At 39.9% G+C, this 13,033-nt stretch overlaps 1 pseudogene; it reads right to left on the reverse strand.

Annotated features, from left to right (window-relative positions):
* The window catches only part of LOC136837688 (glutamate receptor ionotropic, delta-1-like), a 20,983-nt pseudogene extending 8,403 nt beyond the window's left edge, over nt 1-12,580 (reverse strand).
* Between the last annotated feature and the right edge of the window lie 453 nt (nt 12,581-13,033).

Here is a 13,033-nt window from a genome sequence, read left to right on the forward strand (position 1 = left end):
TATATATATATATATATATATATATATATATATATATATATATATATATATATATATATATATATATATATACATATATATACATATATATATATATATGTGTATATGTTTGTATGTATGTATACTGATTCATTTTAAATGCCAAAAATTACCCATAGGAGTAATTCATAAGGAAGCACTCTACATGACGCCGAAAAAGATTTTATATTATAGAAATGAACCTTAAATTCTATGAAAGCATTGTCTCTCAGAGCAAGAATCGTGCCATTATGCACAGTCATGTATATTCGTCAAACGAAATTAGTAATTTACGATAATTCCACTGGGCGGTGCACAAGGACCGCCCATGTTTCAATCCCAGAACAAGACAGGGGAAGAAACGTGTGTGTGTGTCCCAGAAAATCCCAAGACATTTGTAACCCGAGGCAATTAATAAAGCGCTTTGTTTTTAGCAAATATTGTGGGTTACAACGAGAGAGAGAGCGAGAGAGACACGCGAGACTTCAGAGTGCCGTCAGAATCATACTATTTTCGTCAGACTCTCTCTCTCTCTCTCTCTCTCTCTCTCTCTCTCTCTCTCTCTCTCTCTCTCTCTCTCTCGTTGGTCAAATCGGCAGAGTTCTCGGCTAGCACTCTGCTAGGCCCGAGTTCGAGTCTCCGGCTGGCCAATGAAGAATTAGAGGAATTTATTTCCGGTGATAGAAATTCATTTCTCGCTATAATGTGGTTCGGATTCCACAATAAGTTGTAGGTGCCGTTGCTAGGTAACCAGTTGGTTTTTAGCCACGTAAAATAAGTCTGGTCCTTCGAGCCAGCCCTAGGAGAGCTGTTAATCAGCTCAGTGGTCTAGTTAAACTAAGGTATACTTAACTCTCTCTCTCTCTCTCTCATGTAAGTAAATCTAAGTGAATTACTCACGGAGCAAATGGGCTGAATATCACCGTTTGCAAAATCGCAACGTCCACATGCTTCCGAGAAAAATGAGAATCCCATGGCAGCATGAACTCGTGGGCCTTATTTTGATCATTCCTCCCTCTTATTTTTTAATATCTCAAGCATTTTCTTGATGTACCAGCATTCCAGTTGTTCCTCGACCCGAAAGGAACGTATACTCTTACCTGTGGGCGATTACTTAACACTGTTTTATTTCTTTGACGATCAGACAGCTATAAGCTCCTTAGAATCCCGGCCTGCTAATGATGTTTGTATAGGCCCCACGTTCTGTTCTGCTCTTAATCTTACAACTAGATCATATGATTCAGCAACTTTATAGCTGTTATATATGAAACATTGTGCTCTCTCTCTCTCTCTCTCTCTCTCTCTCTCTCTCTCTCTCTCTCTCTCTCTCTCTCTCTAAAACATATACACACATTCAAACAGATTTATTTTTTATTATTTATTTTTATAGTAGTAGACGATATATTTGACAGTCACACATTAATATTAAATATGCATGACACTGCAGTTTTTCTTGGTAGAAGTTTTCCAGTTACCTGAATGCCCCAGCTGAAGTCACTTTCTCACGAGTTTTTCCAAGGTATTCAAAGTTGGGGAGAGCGTAGGTAAGGTGAGACTAGCAGTTAACATGGCGACGTACATTGTCACGGCCACAAACATTGAGAATGAGTAGGCGCCCATGAAGATACGTGTTGAAGAAATTGACATCCAGTTCACGCTTTGACTGTAAGAAAATATGAATAATATTATACATTTAGTTAGTTTTCGGAGGGAATTTGTTTTGTGAGGACAAAAAGGTCGAACTGGATATTAACTGATTTATTCACCTGGGCTCAGGTATGCATGGTAGAGTGCGGACGGAAACGTAGTGCCTGGCCTCCGATTGCTGTGACCCACACTCTGAGCAATTTGTGTTTGTTGACAGTCAAACAGTTGGCAATTTTAAGAGACATAACATACATACAATGGTAAAATATATATCGGCGGAAAGGCCAGGAAATTCTACAAATGAATATTTACATGAGATTCTTGACATGTTAATAAGTGCGATGCATGAACGCGATTGATGCGAAATGAAGAGATGTCTGATGTCTTTACAAGTACTCCCCCCCCCAAGACAATTATTATGAAATAATGATAGGAAGACTGCTTGAAAATCAATCATGGAACCTCTTTGGGAGCAGGAGCCAACCCCAAGTTCTTGATACCTGCGGATGTGGGGCGGCTTCGACTGCTGAATCGCCCAGTGGTTTTGCCAAATGGATGACTTCCTTAGTGCGGCCCTTGGGACGTCCTCGACCACGTTTTGGGATGCTGATGGGTTCATCCGAGGCCTTGTTTTGTGGAGGAACTCTGGGACACCTGCCAGTTTCCTCCCAAGTTCCACTGTCCATCAGGAAGGGTGGCTTTAGCCTGTCAACAGAAACCCAGTCTTCCCGCCTGTGGATGTTGATGAGGTAGGCCTTGGATACCCTACTGACAACACGGTATGGGCCTCTGTATGGTCTGGTCAAGGGTGGGCAGTGAGCGTCGATCCTGATGATGTGTGTGCAGGAATCCAGGCCTTTTGGGCTGTAGACTTGGGTCCTGTCCACGAAAGTCTTTCAGCAGGGCACGAACCTCTGCTGTTTCCCTCAGTCTTGGAAGGGGCGTATCTGTGATGTCTGGCTCCATGGGGAAGAACTCTCCTGGTACGGCCAGTGTTTTGCCGTAGACTTTCTCTGCAGGTGATTCTTCGCCGTTTGCCCTTGGTGCGGTGCAGAGACCCGGCAGGACCCAGGGGAGCTGTGCCTTCCAATTGTCGTTGGTGCAACATGCCATCAGAGTTGCCCTCAATGAACAGTGGGTTCTTTCCACTTAGCTGTTGGGTGCAGGGTTATATGCCGTCGTACTGTGGAGAGTTGTCCCCATCAGGCGTGCCAGGGAGACCCAGAGCTCCGATAAGAATGCCAGGCCTGTCCGCAGTTATGTTGTCAGGCACACCGAAACAGCTGATTCACCTTGGCAGGAGGGGTTCTGCGCAGGCGTTTGTTGATGCTTCCATCATCGGGGTTGCTTCCGGCCATCTTGTGGAACAGTCTATGACCGTCAGGAGGTATCTGGCTCCCCCTGATTGTGGCAGAGGCCCTACGACGTCTACATGGATGTGCCCGCAACGCTGACGTGGTTGAGGGAAATCTCCGATGCCTGATTCCGTGTGCCAGGTGATTTTACTCGTCTGGCACTGTATGCAGTTCTTCGCCCACTCTTGAACATCCTTCTTGATCCTGTGCCGCACAAACTTTTCTATCAGGTGCACTGTTGTTCGTCCTGATGGATGGGACAGCCCGTGGATGGTGTCGAACGTCTGCTTTCTCCTCGACACGGGTATCAGGGGGCATGGGCGGCCAGTGCTGGTGTCACAGAGAAGTGTTAAACTGGACCAACCTGTTGGCACGTCTTCCTACCACAGTGCGGTGAGTGCCATGCGGTAGGCTGCTGTTTCTGGGTCCGCGGCTTGTTCCTTCACCAGGTCCTCATAGTCTATGCCCAGATGGACTGAATTTATCTCGACTCTTGAAAGGGCTTCGGCCACTGGGTTCTTGCCAGGGACATTGCTAATGGTGCAGCCGAACTCGGAGATAGCAGCCAGGTGTCACTGCTGTCTCGCTGATCATGCATCTCCCCCCCTTGTGAATGCATGCACCAACGGCTTGTGGTCTGTCAGGATGGTGAAAGGGCTGCCGTCCAAGAGGTACTTGAAGTGCCACACAGCTTGGTAGATTGCCAGCAGCTCCCTGTCGAATGCACTGTAGCGGGTCTCCGGTGGCTTTAACTTGCAGCTGAAGAAGGCCAGAGGGCAGTGGGAACCACCCACTACCTGCTACAGCACGGCTTCGCAAGCAATGTTGCTGGCGTCGGTGGTAAGTCTCAGGGGGGGCGGTGGGGTCATGACATGTTAAGGTAGTGGCTCTGGCAAGGGCTGCCTTTGTCTGTTCAAACGCCTGCTGCTGCGGAATTGCCCACGTCGGAGTTTTCGGCTTCCCCTTCAGTACTCCGATTAGGGGATATATGATGCGGGCGATGTCCGGTATGAAGCGACGGTAGTAGTTGACCATGCCAAGGAACTCCTGCAGGGACTTGATGGATTTTGGTTTTGTAAACTTCTTCACTGCGCCCACTTCTAAGATATACTTAACTTTTCTCCTTTATACAGTTTTGGACTTGAGGAAGTAGTTGTCTCAGCTACAAGATATCTGGAAAGGCTTGACTCTGAAAGGTGGGTGGTACCCTATCCAGGATTTCAAGCAGAAAGCCTCACTACAGGAGGATGATGCTGTACCACCCATGTTAATTCGACGAAGGAGAGGAAAAGAATTGAAGTTTGGGATCCAGATTATGGTGCCTGGGGACCCTTCAGACTTCAGTTTGGGACATTCATTTGATCTAAAGGAAGTGGCTCACCACTGGGAAATAACAGCCATCTAAGGTGACACTGTAAGTTACCAGTGCTTAGGTCAAATTTATCAGTTAAGGCCATAATTAAATAAGCTATTTTTTTATGTTCATAAAATTTAAACAGAGGGTGCTGGAGATGAATTTGTATTGTCATAATTATATTATGTCCTGGATGCATCTGCTTAGGGATTGCCGGCCCTTAATACTTTTATAGTTGATATCTCAAAACTAGGGTAGATTCATAGCTAAACTTATATTTTTCTTCTTTACTGACCCGTTTTGACTATCTAAAAACAGAGTGCGTTGGGGGGAAAATATCCATTTAAGGTGTCACAAGGGATTATTCTAAAATATGATGTTACGTTTCAGACACTTTTTAAATCTACTGAGAGACAAGAAAGTTATCAAAGTTTGATATACATCCAAAATTGCATTGTTCCAGAAGCCCCTTTGATTAACACGGAGGCTGGGTGTAAAATATATTGCCTGTAAGTCCTTCATCTTTGGAAACATTATGCAGAAACCCCAGTTCTACGTGAAATGTTACAGAATCTTACGTTAATGCAAAAACAAAACATCATCAGAGGTATTAAGTTTAAAAGGCGTACATCCCATGTTTAAATCTATTTCGTTTTTAAACAGCAGAGCTTGATTAATAACGAGATCACTGCACTCACTTGATACATATGGCAAAGGTCATGAAGGAAGCTGCGGACAAAGTAGGCGGATGAAGGGCACCTTCTGGCAACGTCGCATATTTGCACAGGATATAATATGTGGGTCCTGCCAAAAAGACTGTCAGCCCAAAAGCTATCCATACCTGTAGATATGAACGTTTATTTATAATTAGCCATTGTAGCCTACTCTTCTTTTTTTCTTGCAAACCATTATCAAAGGCATTACGACGATTTAAAGGAACAAATTATATTTGTGGAAACATTTTAGATTACCTGAAGCCAAGAGACCATAGTTCATTTCGGTCTGTAGGGAGAAAGGTCACGATATTGAACCCTACAACAGGAAAACTCAGAAGTGTTTTAAGAAATGATTTAGTCAATTGGAAATTAAGAAAGTATAATTTTATAGATGTGCATAACAGGTTGTTATTGTCAGGTAAAGATTGAGAGAGTTACGAATTTAACCCAGTTAATAAACCAATGATAAAAGAATAGATTTAGAATTGTCATCGTTAGTGCTTTACTTTCCTATTGTGAGTTACTGAACAATTTGAAAATTATATAAAAAAAAAAAACTTTATTTTCAGTTGCCAATGTAGCGGGGTTGCTCATTTTTTTATGCTCTTAAACTGATCATTTGGCTTGGCATATCCTTATTTTGTTTTAACCTTTTATTCAGAGGCTCTAATCTATCCTCTGAGGGGAAAATATCCTGACTATGATTTTACGTCCCAAATAGTCTTCAGGTCTTTTAATTGGTAAATTTCAATGCAAAATTTCGAGTTCTAATGGACTCTCTAGCTTCTTCCTGAAATAATATCGTGTAGTTCGTACCTTACTTTTGAAAAACTAAGACAGAAATTGTGAAAAAACAAATTTTTGAGGTTTCCAAGTGGTCTAGTGTCATTTAAGGCAATGAAGTTTGTAATACCAACTCTTTGACTACCTGAGGTTAGGAAATTGTGCAAAATATGAATTCTGTAGCTCATGTGCTTTCTAGTACTGTACTTTATTGTTAACTAGCTGGCATTGTGTAAGTAGATGTAAGTCCAAGCTAGGTGTTTCTGGCCTTTGTATATTACTTCTAAACAAATTTTTAACTTTCAAATGACGATAGTTGACATATTCTAAATTATGAGCAAGTAATCCCTTATGTACTGGTGTGCTACATTTATTATTAGACTGGTAAACCTAATTATTATTAGACTTATTATTAGAACGATAAATCCTGGTGTGCTGCATTTATTATTAGACTGATAAACCTAATTATTATTAGACTTATTATTAGAATGATAAATCCATGTTCCTAAGTTACTTAACAGGAGCAAAAAGTGATGTGAAAACTTATTGTGGTTACAGTGGTGGCAAAATGCAAAACACAGGGTTGTATTTTGCCGTGACTGCAACCACAAGAAGTTTGCACATCATTTTTTGCTCCTGTCAAGTAATTTAAAAACATAGATTTATCATTCTAATAATAAGTCTAATAATAATTAGATTTATCAGTCTAATAATAAATGTGGCACACCAGCACATAAGGGATTACTTGCTCATAATTTAGAATATGACAACTATCGTCGATTGAAAGTTAAAAATTTGTATAGAAGTAATAGACAAAGGCTAGAAACACCTAGTTTGAACTTTCATCTACTTACGCAATGCCAGCTAATTAACAATGAAGTATTGTGAAGCACATGAGTTGCATAATCATAATAGCATTTAGGAACTGAGAATACATTTGAGTGGCCAATCAGTGTGAATTATTACAGAACTATACCCCAATACAGATTCAGTTACTTCTTTCGTCACATGGTATTTCTTACTCCTAATCTAAAAGGCCTAATGAGCGCAAAAGCCTGGTTCAGCGGCCTTGGCTTGGTAGTAGCAAAGGTGATCGGTTCGATGTGATATCCAATGGTGCAGTCTACAACTTCCTCTCTGTCCTGGGTGATTGCGATGTTCAGGGAGAAATCTGCTTCCATCCTCTCAACTGAACCGATCACACCTGAATCAAGTACTGGATGTTAGAGTCGAATAGACAGGAAAGGGACAAGGGACTCTACATAGTAAAACTTCCTGCTCTAAGCTGTTGTGTCAGTGAATGACATCAAGAACTGTTTATACTAAAAAGATTAAAGTTTACTTATGAAAAGATCAAGGCATTGAGATTATGGTTCACTGACAGCGCTAAATATACAAAAACAGAGAGACACATAATTTCTCGATAGGAGGTTATATTACTTTTTTTTTACATAAACTTGAAGAGAAATTGACACAGCATCCAGCAAGAAATATCGAATTGTATGAATAATCAGTCTAGTGACAATTAGCTGTTCGATTAGCAAGGTTCTCTATCTCCCTCTCTCTCCCCCAAAATAAAAGAACCAAGAAAATCGTGGATAAAATGCTTAATTTTTAGTATTTGTGTATATACATGTACGTAACATACATATTATATGAACAGACGTAATTCTTACAGTTTTCCCAAAAATAGGGTTGCTACAGTGCGTATTAGAGAAGCAGAATTAGAGGTTAATGTCGTCCATTCCCAGTCTTCTAAGAAAAAGATGGAGCTATCGGACAATATCGTTTTGGAACTGATATAAAAAATCAAGAAATTTCGTAAAGAAATACTGGCCCTCCTTAGTGGCCTTCCTTACACAGTGCAGATCTATTCATGACTATCGTACACAGTCTCTCACTAGCTCCAGCAGAAGACAGCATAACTACCTTTTCCCAATAACGGTTTGTTTATCTGCCATCACTTCATCCTCATTCAAAAGGATATGTATGAATGCGCTTTCCCAAAGAAACACGAGGGTCACCACTCGCTAGAGTTGATCATTTTGCCAGGTGTGCATTTCCGTCACTGTCCAGATCACTGTCGCCTACTCTGTGTTTTCTTGTGTGTGTGTTTGTGTGTGTTTTGACTTAATGATTGCTGTCATTTTCAAATTCAGTCCTTTGTCACCTAGGAGAATCATTTTTAAACAAAATTTCTTCCTTTTCTTATGGATGCTAAATTAAGTCTGTGTTCTCTACGCTCTCCTAAATTTGTTTTTTTGCAATGAAAAATCTTCGTTGTAAATTTATGTACCGATAATAGGAACGATTGTAAAATCAGATATATTCAACCTCCAAGTATTAATAATCGAAGAATATAGATACTCATTCTTTTTGGTTAACGATTAAAATCATGTAATAAAATGTCCTTTGATATCTAGGAAGATATGCAAGGCTACATTAATGTTCGAAGGAAAGCTTAGAGTCCTGGAGGATATGATTGTGAAGGCATTGTGATGTCTGGCTGATAAGTATGAAAAGTTGTGTCGATTAAAGAAATAAATGTGGCATGCAGTAGTTATAAAAATCCAGGAATAAACCTAATACAAGCCACAAAAGAATGCTAGTGGCACGGACGGAAATGATCTTCAAGTTACCACAGTCGGTATTCTGAAAGCGAAATTTAATGCAGTTTAGAAAGATATAACTTGTGTATCTAAAGCGGTTTTTTTTTTTTTTTTGTCTGTGTGTATATTTACAGATATATAAAGTAAGCTTTTTAGTGTGATTTTCATTGCTCTCATCTGCCAAGCGAGAGGTTTTAATATTAGCAAGGAAGGGTCTCGGCAAAGCTCCGTTAAAAACCCAGTCTGTTAACCTAGCAGTAAGCTACTTGCTCAGTGGCTTTAGAGTTTAGATAGACAACTCTGAACGTTGTAGCAAGGGATGAAAAGAGCTTGGAGCTGTCAGCCCCTTAGCAAAAGGTTTTGTAAGAACCAAAAGGTTAACATATACATATATACACACACACTAGTTGACCAACCCGTCACTGCCCAGGAAAACTGAATGACAACCGATACTCTCTCTCTCTCTCTCTCTCTCTCTCTCTCTCTCTCTCTCTCTCTCTCTCTTTCCTGTTAAGATAGTGGCTTTAGTTACATTGCCTGGCATTTTTGACATTTTATATTTCCCCCCTTCTTAACCCCCCAAGTCCTACCGGGGCTGAATTTGGACTTAAAGAGCACTGGGAGTGTCACTGTTCATCTCAGCAACCTCGAAAATTATGGATTAGACTCTGATGTCTGTGGTTTTCCATTATTTTTACATGTCACCATCTTCCCAACCCTTCTCACCCCCCTTCCTATCGGGGCTGAACTTAAACTTAAAGGGCATTGGGAGTGTCAGTATTTATCTCAGCAACCTCAAAAACTATGGATTAGGCGTTGTTTTCAGTTCTTTTTGCATGTCAACCGATAGGAAGGGGGTGTGAGAAGAGGGTGGGAAGGGGGTTCCCACCCTCTTCTCACACCCCCTTCCTATTGGGGCTGAACTTGGACTTAGAGGGCATTGGGAGTGTCACTATTCATCTCAGCAACCTCAAAAACTCTTGGACACTAATATCTGTTGTTTTCAGTTATTTTTACATGTACCCCCTTCTCACCACCCTCCCTTCCTATCAGGACTGAACTTGGGCTTAATGGGCATCGGGAGTGTCACTTTTCATCTCAGCAACCTCAAAAACTATGGATTAGACACTAATTCTGTCTTTTTCGGTTATTTTTGCATGTCACCCCCTTCCCACCCTTTCTCATCCCTCGCTCCTGTTGGGGCTGAACTTGGACTTAAAGGGCATTGGGAGTGTCTTGATTCATCTCAGCAACCTCAAAAACTATGGATTAGACACTAATACCTGTCGTTTTTGGTTATTTTTACCTGTCACCCCCTTCTCACACCCCTTCGTATTGTGGCTGAACTTGGACTTAAAGGGCATCGGGAGTGTCACTATTCATCTCAGCAACCTCAAAAATTATGGATCAGACACTAATATCTGTTGTTTTCAGTCGTTTTTACATGTCACCCCCTTCCCACACCCACCCCTTCGGTGCCAGTGATGTCTGACCCCCACAGTATTCTTTTCCAGATAGTAAGTCATATGTATAACAAGTTTGGTTGAAATTGCACGATGCGTTTCAAAGTTATTCTGGCACATACACACATCCATTTATATATATGTGTATATATATATATATTATATATATATATATATATATATATATATATATTTATTTATATATATATATTTTTTTTTTTTTTTTTTTATTTATATATACGTGTGTGTCCTCTGAACTTCTGAATCATTGCCCATTCACACACTTGCAACGAATGTAGTAACTAGTGTACAGATGTTTGCGCACTATCCAACTCTTATCTTTACATATTTTTTTTTTCTTGGCGTTAAAGTACTTCTTTGTTTCAGAAAACCCATAAACCTTCAAGTAACAATGCTCTCTCTCTCTCTCTCTCTCTCTCTCTCTCTCTCTCTCTCTCTCTCTCTCTCTCTCTCTCATATGTTGCTGAAAAACATGCGCACAGACCACAAAATCAGTGACACAGTGTTACTATAAAGTAGTTTTACCAACTCACTGAGCTAATTTATTTAGTTCTCACAGGGCTGGCCAACCAGTGATACAACTGGGAAACAAGATATGATATGATTTTGAGTTGTATTTTTTTAAATTTATTATCTTTGTATTTTCTGTATTCCCCGGTGCAGTAATATTTAGAACATACTATGAAGATAATTAGTAAAACTATTTCAGAAATCGACGCGGAAAGTTTATTTATAAAATGCCGATAATATTATTTTTCGTGATCGTACATTTTACGTCGTGTTCATACAAAACTACGCTTACACATTTTTTTGGAATTATTGTATTTAAATTTTATGAAGTAACAGATTAAAGTGATGATGCATTTTTGCTTCAAAATGATATTCGAATTTTTTCTAGTTCAAACATCAAATTCTAAAATCAGTTTACACAGGAATTATCACGATCATTTGCAAGATAAATTCAGTTTGTTTCGGGACGACCCTTTTTGTGTTTGTACCCGAACAGTATTTATTTATTTATTGAGCTATTTATTTATTTATTTATTTATTTGTTTATTTATTTATTTATATATTTATTTATTTATTTATCAGTTAATTAATTATTTCCTTTTTTATAACGATGATCCGCCCACAAGCTTCAAAAGCGGTGTTTTTTTGGTGAGTGATTATGGTATGAATGGGTGCAGTCCACAGACAAACACATTTGCTGATCTGCAAGCTAATTACCATCCCACTCACCGGTATAGCTCCCGTTGTCCAGTTTGTGGCCCCACTGTCCGTCACGGGGTTCCGTGAATTTGTAAGTGAAGTTTAGGGCGAGTGACATCTCATGCAACATGGTATTGTCGACACATCTCCCAGTTGGAATTAGAATGTCGTCGCTCACCTTGTGGTAACAGCTGAATGGCTCGTACACTAAGGTCACTGCTCGGAATAAGTGCCCGTTGAAGGTCTGGGGAAATTGGTAGGTCTGTTATTTTGACAAAGCTCCGAAGTGAGCTTTCAAAATTTTCTTTCCCTAGCAAGCATGTAGGAAGTTTAAAAATTCTTATTATCGGTTTTGAAAAAAAAAAAAAGCTGATCCTTGCATACAGTTTTCCCCGGAAATTTTGTATGAGAACAGTTTATATTTTATGTACACTAGGGTTCTTTCATATAACAATAATGACTGAGAACTTGAAAGATCATCTCATCTGCAATGAAAAAGGGTTCATTCGATTACTCGATAATGTAGTAAAAACTAACAAGAATTACGGGATCTTTCCTAAATAGTGACCCCCAGGGCGTCGTTATCTAGGACTAACATTAAATGGGGTCACTATCTTTATGATATTTACGGTCTTTTGTTTATGTTTTTACGATAATCCCCAACGGGCTTGTACTGAACACCCCTTGGGGTCAGTATCCAGGAAAGATCCGAAGCATGTAATGTTACCAGAAAGAGATCGGGATAAAAAGGTTTCGAGAAGAGGAACCCTTTAACGCTGTTCCAGTGGGCGATGTAGTTAACTCGAGGATTTCCATCCTTACAATACGGACAGGTCTGGAAGAAAACGAAATCCAGCTTCGGTGTCCTCCGGATCTCTGAGAGGTTGCTGCCCTCAGGTGTTTCTGACATAACTACCAAGTTGAAACTGCTACCTTGGTGTGAGGAGAGAAAAGTAAGATCAGTCACATATAAAAATGATATGTTCTTACTGCGAATCCCTGTTAGCCAGGGAACTACACAACAATAAATAGTTGACGTCATCTTCGGATATGCTTCATTTGCTTGTAATTTGTACATTTTTTTTTTCGCTCCATTTATATCCTTTGGTGTTCCTTATCTAACATTCTGTGCTATCCAAAATCTGCCAGTTGTTAAAAATTGAATAACCACAACCTGGAAGGTGATAATAAGTAATATTTTTGCTTAAAAAAATGTTCAGTGTTTAATTTTCGTGAGCCCAAGCAAATTTCCTAAAAAGGAGCATATGGCATTTACACAAAAATAGCTTACCTAGCACTGGATGACTTATCAGTAATTCGCTCGTTACTATGGTGTCAGTGAAGACAAACATGTATTTTGTGACTCCTTGAAACCAGAATCCTCTGTGCACTTTCTCGAAAGCCTCTCCTACAGACTGTTAAAAAAAAATCAATGAAACTTAGGTTACAAACCAAGTCTAAAAGCCTATTCATAAACTAAATGGAACACTTTTTAACATGAACATTGTTATTAGATAGGTTCTAGTGTTCGAGTCATTAAAAACAGAGTTTTCAGAGTTTTCTTGAAGTCTGCAGATGCAGTGGTGAGAAGAGAAGTATATCTGATTATTGTCTGGTTGACGCAAAAGTCAAGATAACTAGAAGTTCAAGTTGGAGAGGAAGGGGTGAAAATGTGGTTGTCTAGTAATTACTGGTGAGTTTAACAAAAGAAGAAGTGAGGAGAACATAAACAGATAATTGATGAAAAATGGGCTAGGCTTATAGACTAGGAATCTTGAGAGTTTTGTGAAGTGCATTTACAATGCAGGATAGGGCCATAGAACCTGCAGTGCTTCTTATTTAAGGAGAGTGGGAAAAG

The sequence above is a fragment of the Macrobrachium rosenbergii genome, chromosome 59, assembly GCF_040412425.1.
Source record: "Macrobrachium rosenbergii isolate ZJJX-2024 chromosome 59, ASM4041242v1, whole genome shotgun sequence".
NCBI lineage: Eukaryota > Metazoa > Arthropoda > Malacostraca > Decapoda > Palaemonidae > Macrobrachium > Macrobrachium rosenbergii.